The sequence below is a fragment of the Vidua chalybeata genome, chromosome Z (assembly GCF_026979565.1).
Source record: "Vidua chalybeata isolate OUT-0048 chromosome Z, bVidCha1 merged haplotype, whole genome shotgun sequence".
In the NCBI taxonomy this organism is placed as follows: domain Eukaryota; kingdom Metazoa; phylum Chordata; class Aves; order Passeriformes; family Viduidae; genus Vidua; species Vidua chalybeata.
The window spans coordinates 40,419,557-40,425,985 of record NC_071570.1 but is presented as its reverse complement, the minus strand read 5'-3'; positions in this window follow the sequence as shown (position 1 = coordinate 40,425,985).

Genomic DNA, 6,429 nt, shown 5'->3' with positions numbered 1-6,429 from the left:
ATGTGGTTCATCTTTGTAGCTCCGGTGGCTGTGCATGGAAGAGCATTCCACTGTGGAATCAAGGCTGCATGTCCCCTGTTTGCAGTTAAATAGAAGTGTGAAAACATCTGCTGAGAAACTGTAGTAAATGGTCCTTGACTTAGTGATGGTTTATCAAGGAAGCTTAATTCTTCTATTATGTGAGCAGATGGACATGCTACTAGTCATGGGGGTACTCTAGGAGCCTGGCATCTGTGCCTTTGGTATCACATGTGATTTAACAAAAATTTAATGATTTTTTTATAAGATCTGCCTGATTTTTTTTTTTTTTTACTTCCATTCTGGTTTCAGTGATTTCATGTGCTCATCATTGATCAGATGTCAAATGAGGTAGGGATTGAGGTTGTATTGAGGACTCAGGTTTTTAAAAGTTACCTGTTAGTAGGAGACGGGTTCTCAGTCCTAAAAGTTAAAGGAGCTTGCTGTAGAACTCAAAGCTGCTGCAGTTAACAAACTGTTCTAGGAAATCTAGCTGTATTTGATAAGGCTAAAAAAGAAAAACATGTCTGCTTGGTCACCATGCCTAGTAGACTGCTGTTAGTTACCAGTGCTCACTTGGGCAGGAATTAATGAGATGAAAACTGTTGAAGTAAAGAAATCATAAGACTTTACATAACCCTGTTCACTCATGTTATCTAAAAGAGCTGTTTCACACTTAAAGAAATCAAAACTTCATGCTTTCACTAATAGCCTAATGTGTCAGGATGATTTTTACACTGTTGAAAACAAAGCTCATTTCATCTTAGTTCATCTTAAACCTCAATTTATCTGTTCACTAAAATACCCTCACACCCCAGATCTGAGAGAGAGGTGGATGATGGTATATTAAGGGCAAATTTGAGGTTGTCATTACCCTAACAACTGGCTGCTTGAAATTAAAGCTATGCAGTGTATATTGCAATAATACTTTTCAGTGTGTTTGTGGCATTGATTTTATGTAACCGTTAAAGATTTTTGCTAGCTGTATCAATGTGAAACAGCTTTGCTGTTTCCTCTGCTTTACATTTGACATCACTTACTGAGATCTGCAGCTCCTTTTGTATTTCCTCTACTGTTTGTATTCTGACTGGAATCATCCATCTGCCTCTTGGAACACAGGTATCTCTGCCTAAACTCATGCTATCACAAGACAAGGAGCATCTCAAAGATTGTATCCTAGTGGTAATTGGCAGATAAAGCTGCTGTTGCTAATGAAGGTAATTTAATGTGTGTATGTATAAATTTTAGCACTGTGATAAAGTGTACTTAATTTAATTACTCATGCCAACATGTATACTTCCCAAAGGAAGTAATATTCTTCATACTTGGATTATTGTCTGCAGTGAAAGTACTGGACAAATGCTTTTCCCCATGAAGTGATCATGAACAGCTTGGAGAACACCAGTGAGATAGTTCCTGGGGAAAAAGTGATGAGAGCTGTCATATGGATGGATATCCTTGCCATGAGTGAGGGTGATTGTAATTGCTATGGTTTGTTCGATCAATGGAAAGAAAAGTTCCTAAAGTGACCTGTAGTATCTTTTATGATGTAAAGACTGCCCTCCTGTGCAAAGAAACTTTTGAACAATATTAATTTGCCATAGGCCTGTTTCTATATAACCCATTTTTGTCTTTTTTGTTTGTTTGTTTGTTTGTTTTTTCTGGTTTTGTTTTTGTTTCTTCAGAAATTTGTCAGCCTATGTGGTATAGTCCCCTTTCAGTAGTAGGAGAACTAGTAACACAGCAATTACTATGTTAATATTTAATAGTAATGTGCCTTTCATCTATCCAAACAATTCATTGTAACAGGAGAATATTTATGGCTTATCTGTTAAAATGCTTGGAACAAACATTTTGGGGTTTGGGGAAAATTTTTTAAACAAGTTATCTAGGTATTTCCATCACTCCTATAAATGTGTTTATGCCTTGGTGTTTTGATTTTGTGGCACTTTATTTCAGGAGATTGAACTTTTTTCCTTGTGATCCTTAAGAAGCTATGAAAATCCTTATTTTTAACGTACTGCAGTTTCACATTTTGAAAATCAGCTTGCAGAGGTCAGGCTTGGCTGCATTTTCTATTAAATTATTGTTACCTGGCTGAGACTGCTTTGTAATCTGAGTAACTGTTGAAAGGAGTCTTTTAAACTGCAAAGCTTGTGGTAATGCCATGTGAGAAGGTGAGGAGAGGAAAATGCACAGATAAAGAAATTAGTTATTCTTTGAAACCTTTTCAGAACATGATCTAGAAACAGTATGCTTGCATTTTGAAGGTAAAAAATAACCCCAAAACCACTAAAAAGCATTCCACTTAAATTTGAAATGGCTTCTATTCAAACACAAGTTCATCAGATGTATTCTTTTTATGAAATGTCAGTGAAAAACCTAATAGCAATGTTTGAAGAAATCTTCAAAGAAATCTTCATAGATAAACACTACATTTACCAATACAAAATTCTTAAACCTGAGTGAATTTATACCAAGATACAATTTTTAACTGACTTTATGGTTTTGACACTTTGAAACCATTATCTTAACTAAATAGGTAAATTTCTAGGAAGCTTTGTGAGGACTTTGAAGCTTTCCACAAGTGGAGGTCACGTCCTTGGTTGACAGAAGAGACCTGTTAGCTTCTTGTGTGGAAGTTTTGGGTCAAAGTGGGTGCTGAGTGCTCTGGGCAAGGAATTTGATCTGCTTTAGGTCAGTATCACCTCAAAGCCTTAGTACTTATTGATCTGGTGTATCAAATAAAGGGTACAACAGACTTGTTTTAAGAATTTTTTGTGTATTCCACCAAAGTAAAATTTGCATGGATATTTAGCATTATTAATTAAACATTCTTTTTTTGTCTTCAGGAGGATTGAGATTAGCACTTAATCAAGAAATTTCTAATTCTGCAATTGATAGTATAGTTTAGATAATGTTCAGATGTATTTTGCATTTGGTTTCTACTTGAGTCACTGTACTTTCATGGGCATCATTAATCAGTGCAGCATTTAGGATGGGAGTCCTCATGCAAGGTAGGGGAATACTTTTCTATTTCCAAACATCTCTTTTTTCATTACGGATCTTTTGAATGCAGGATGTATGGAAAGTGTAGAGAAGTGTAATGAAATAACTCATATCACTGCTTTTCACTTCAATGTATGCAAGATCTGAATTGAAAACCTTCATATAAAAGAGCATGACAACCTGTTGGCAAATCTTCAGCAGTGAATGTAACAGTTCAGAGAAGTAAGATTTTTTTTTAATTTTTCCTGGATAAACTTGAATAATGACTTTTGGATGACTTATATTTTTCTCTGACAAATATTCAGACAAACAAACATCTGTATATACATGCAAGTTTTGTGCTGGCAGCAATACTTAAGTTAATGCAGCAAATATGTGTACTCGTGAGGTTGGTGATGGGCTTGAGCAGTGCCTTGGCTCAGGCATTGCCCACGAGCCGGCCGGGCTGATCCCGCCGAGAGCCATGCGAGGCTGCATCTCCTCAGGGACCGAAGCTCCTGAGCCGTGTCTCGTTAGGACGTAACAGCAGTAGCCCAAGCTGGGACCAGACAAAGCTAAAGCTGCCACAGCCACGCAGGTGCACAAGCGCCAGGGCAGTGTTTGCCTGCAAGTCCCTGATCCTGCCCTCCGAGTTCCTGTGGCCACCTCCAGCCCCTGAGCTCTGCTGCTCTCACGTTGCCAGGCCCTGACATCCCTGGCAGCAGGGACAGCTCTCCAGGTCACTCCTCAGAGCTGAGAGACTCTTTACCAGTGTCTGATCTCTACAGTAAGGTAAGGAGCATTTGATTTTCAGCCTAAAGGTATATTGTGTGCTAGTGACATTTATATATATCAAATCTATTTATTTGTTTCAATATCCACTTATTTATTAAAAGTGTTAAATAGTACAGTGTTTGACAGCTGTCTGAATTGCTAAATCGTAATCTAGGTCTTTGTCAGATCACCCATTAATTACCCTCAAGCGATCACTTAATCACCATTTGATTACTATCTTAATTTCTAGTCAATCATCAATTACATATCATTTGATCGTAATTAAATCATTAATCAAATTCTTTTAGTTAACAACTCAACAATGACTTGATAAATCACCAGTGATACCTAGGGGTCACTCCATTCACTTGAATTTCTTGGCTGTGGAGTTGTAGAATAGAAAATATCATTGCAAGTATTTGTTGTAGAACTGGACAGCTATTTGTATATGGCTTGTAGTAACACTGCATTACTGTGTAGGAAAGTGTCTCTAAACTTTCCAAATACATTCTTTTAGAGTCAGCCTCTGTGTTCAGTGGAGGACTCTTGGGAAAACATAGTCACCTCAGAGGGAGTACTGGGTAAGGATGGCAAATAGTTATGAATAAAGCAAGTTGAATTCTCTGTACTGTTGGCTGCCAGTAGTGCTGAGGCATTTGCAGCACTCAGAAATGAAATATCTGTGGGAGGCCTTTTTTCCACTTCTTGACACATGAATCTTCAATAAATACTTTGAATTTGTTCCTGTGTCAATTAGTTGAGTTAGCGGCCCAATATTTTGCAGATATATTTTTGTCTCGTTATGCAATATCTTAAGACAATGTTCATTGTTCAAGATATTTAGAATAATGTGTCTCCTGTTGCTAAGAATCCTGTTTCAGCGTGTAGGAAAACTGCGAGAGCAATGAGATGAGAACCAGCACAGATCACATGGATCACATATTGCCGCTGTTGCCTCAGGACTTTGCTATTTCATGCAACACTAAGCATTTACTATTCTTAGATATATGAAATCTACAATTTTGATGAAGATGGATTGCTACATCTGGATTGCTACATTGCTTCTTGGTTTGTCATCCGATGAAATGGGCTCAACTCATACTTGTTTTTCTGTTACTGAAATACTGAATACCAAAATACAGTGGTTTTTGTGCCATGAAGTGTGAATTCACTATGTGCTGGTTTTCCTGAATATCAGTAACCTTGGTATGGTCCTACTTGTCATTCTCCCTGAACTTTCATCCCTGTCAGCTTTTCAGGGCCAGTCTGCATACTTCCTGGGATAGCAGGAGCAAGGGCACCTGTGAGATCCTGCTTTCTGCTTTTCTACCTGTTCTCTCCAGCACTCCCAGGCACCTGGAAGAGGTAGACACTAGCCTTCCTCCAGCAAAGTCTGATTTGAAAGAAAACCAGGTACTGTTGCAAGTACAGCAACAGTCTCTTTGGACCTTGATGGGAAAAAAGTAACGCAAGAGGTATGTGAAGTGTATTTCATAGAATCACAGAATGATTTGGGTTGGAAGGAACCTTAAATGTCACCTAATTCCAACTCCCCTGCCATGGATACCTTCCACTACACCAGGCTGCTCAGAGCCCTATGCAGTCTGGCCTTGAACACTTCCAGGTATGGGGAATCCACAGCTTCTCTGGACAAACCTGTTCCAGTGTCTTACCACCCACAGAGTAAAGAGCTTATTCCTAATACCTGATCTAAACCTGCCATTTTACAGTTTAAAGCCATTTACCCTTGTTCTATCACTACATGCCCTTGTAAAAAGACCCTCTCCAGCTCTCTTGTAGCCCTTTTAGGTACTGTAAAGTGCTATAGTGTTTCCCATGTACCTTCTTTACTTCAGCCTGAACCACCCCAGCTCTCTCTTCAAAGGAGAGGTGCTCCATCTCTCTTGATCTTCACATCCCTCTTTTGGACTCTTAACAGATCCAAGACCTTATGTTGTGCACCTCAGAGTTGGGCACAGTAGTCCAGATGGGTGTCCATTTCTTACTCCAGTAACTTGTTTGCAGATGAACATGCACCACCTTTCATGAGAAAATGGCACAATTGCAATTGGGGCGTGAGAAAGGCTGTCTTGCTCATATCTGGGTTGTCCATGTTACTCCTGCACCAGGAGAGAGGCAGGATCATCCTATGCTCTTCTTAACAATCAATATTTTGTGAAATTCTCAGATGTGCTTTGCATAACTCTGAAGTGAGGGAACTGCCTCACAGTTTAGTTGGCATGTGAATATACAGATATTTCCAGTCTTTTCTTCAAGGTCTAGATGTTTCAGTTATTGTGGAAAGTCTAAATATGCTGCATAAGCAAGAGGTCTGTCCTTGCTTTCTGATACATCAGAAGGCAAATGCAGTGAGGGAGAGGTGTATGAGCAGTGGCAATCATTTGTATGAGTCTTTTTGTATTTGTATAAGACTTTTACAGTTTTCTGGCAGTTAAAGTGAGCAGAGCTTCTGTATGGGGCCAAAATGAGATATGTACGGTTTTTCTTTGCAAGACTTCATAAGAAAGAGGTTCAACCTTGTATAATTTTATTTCATTTGCAGCCTATAGGTCTCTCAACAGAAAGCTCACTGTACAGATAAGACAGGACAAGACACTGTTAATCATCGCTCCGGCCATGTTTCACATT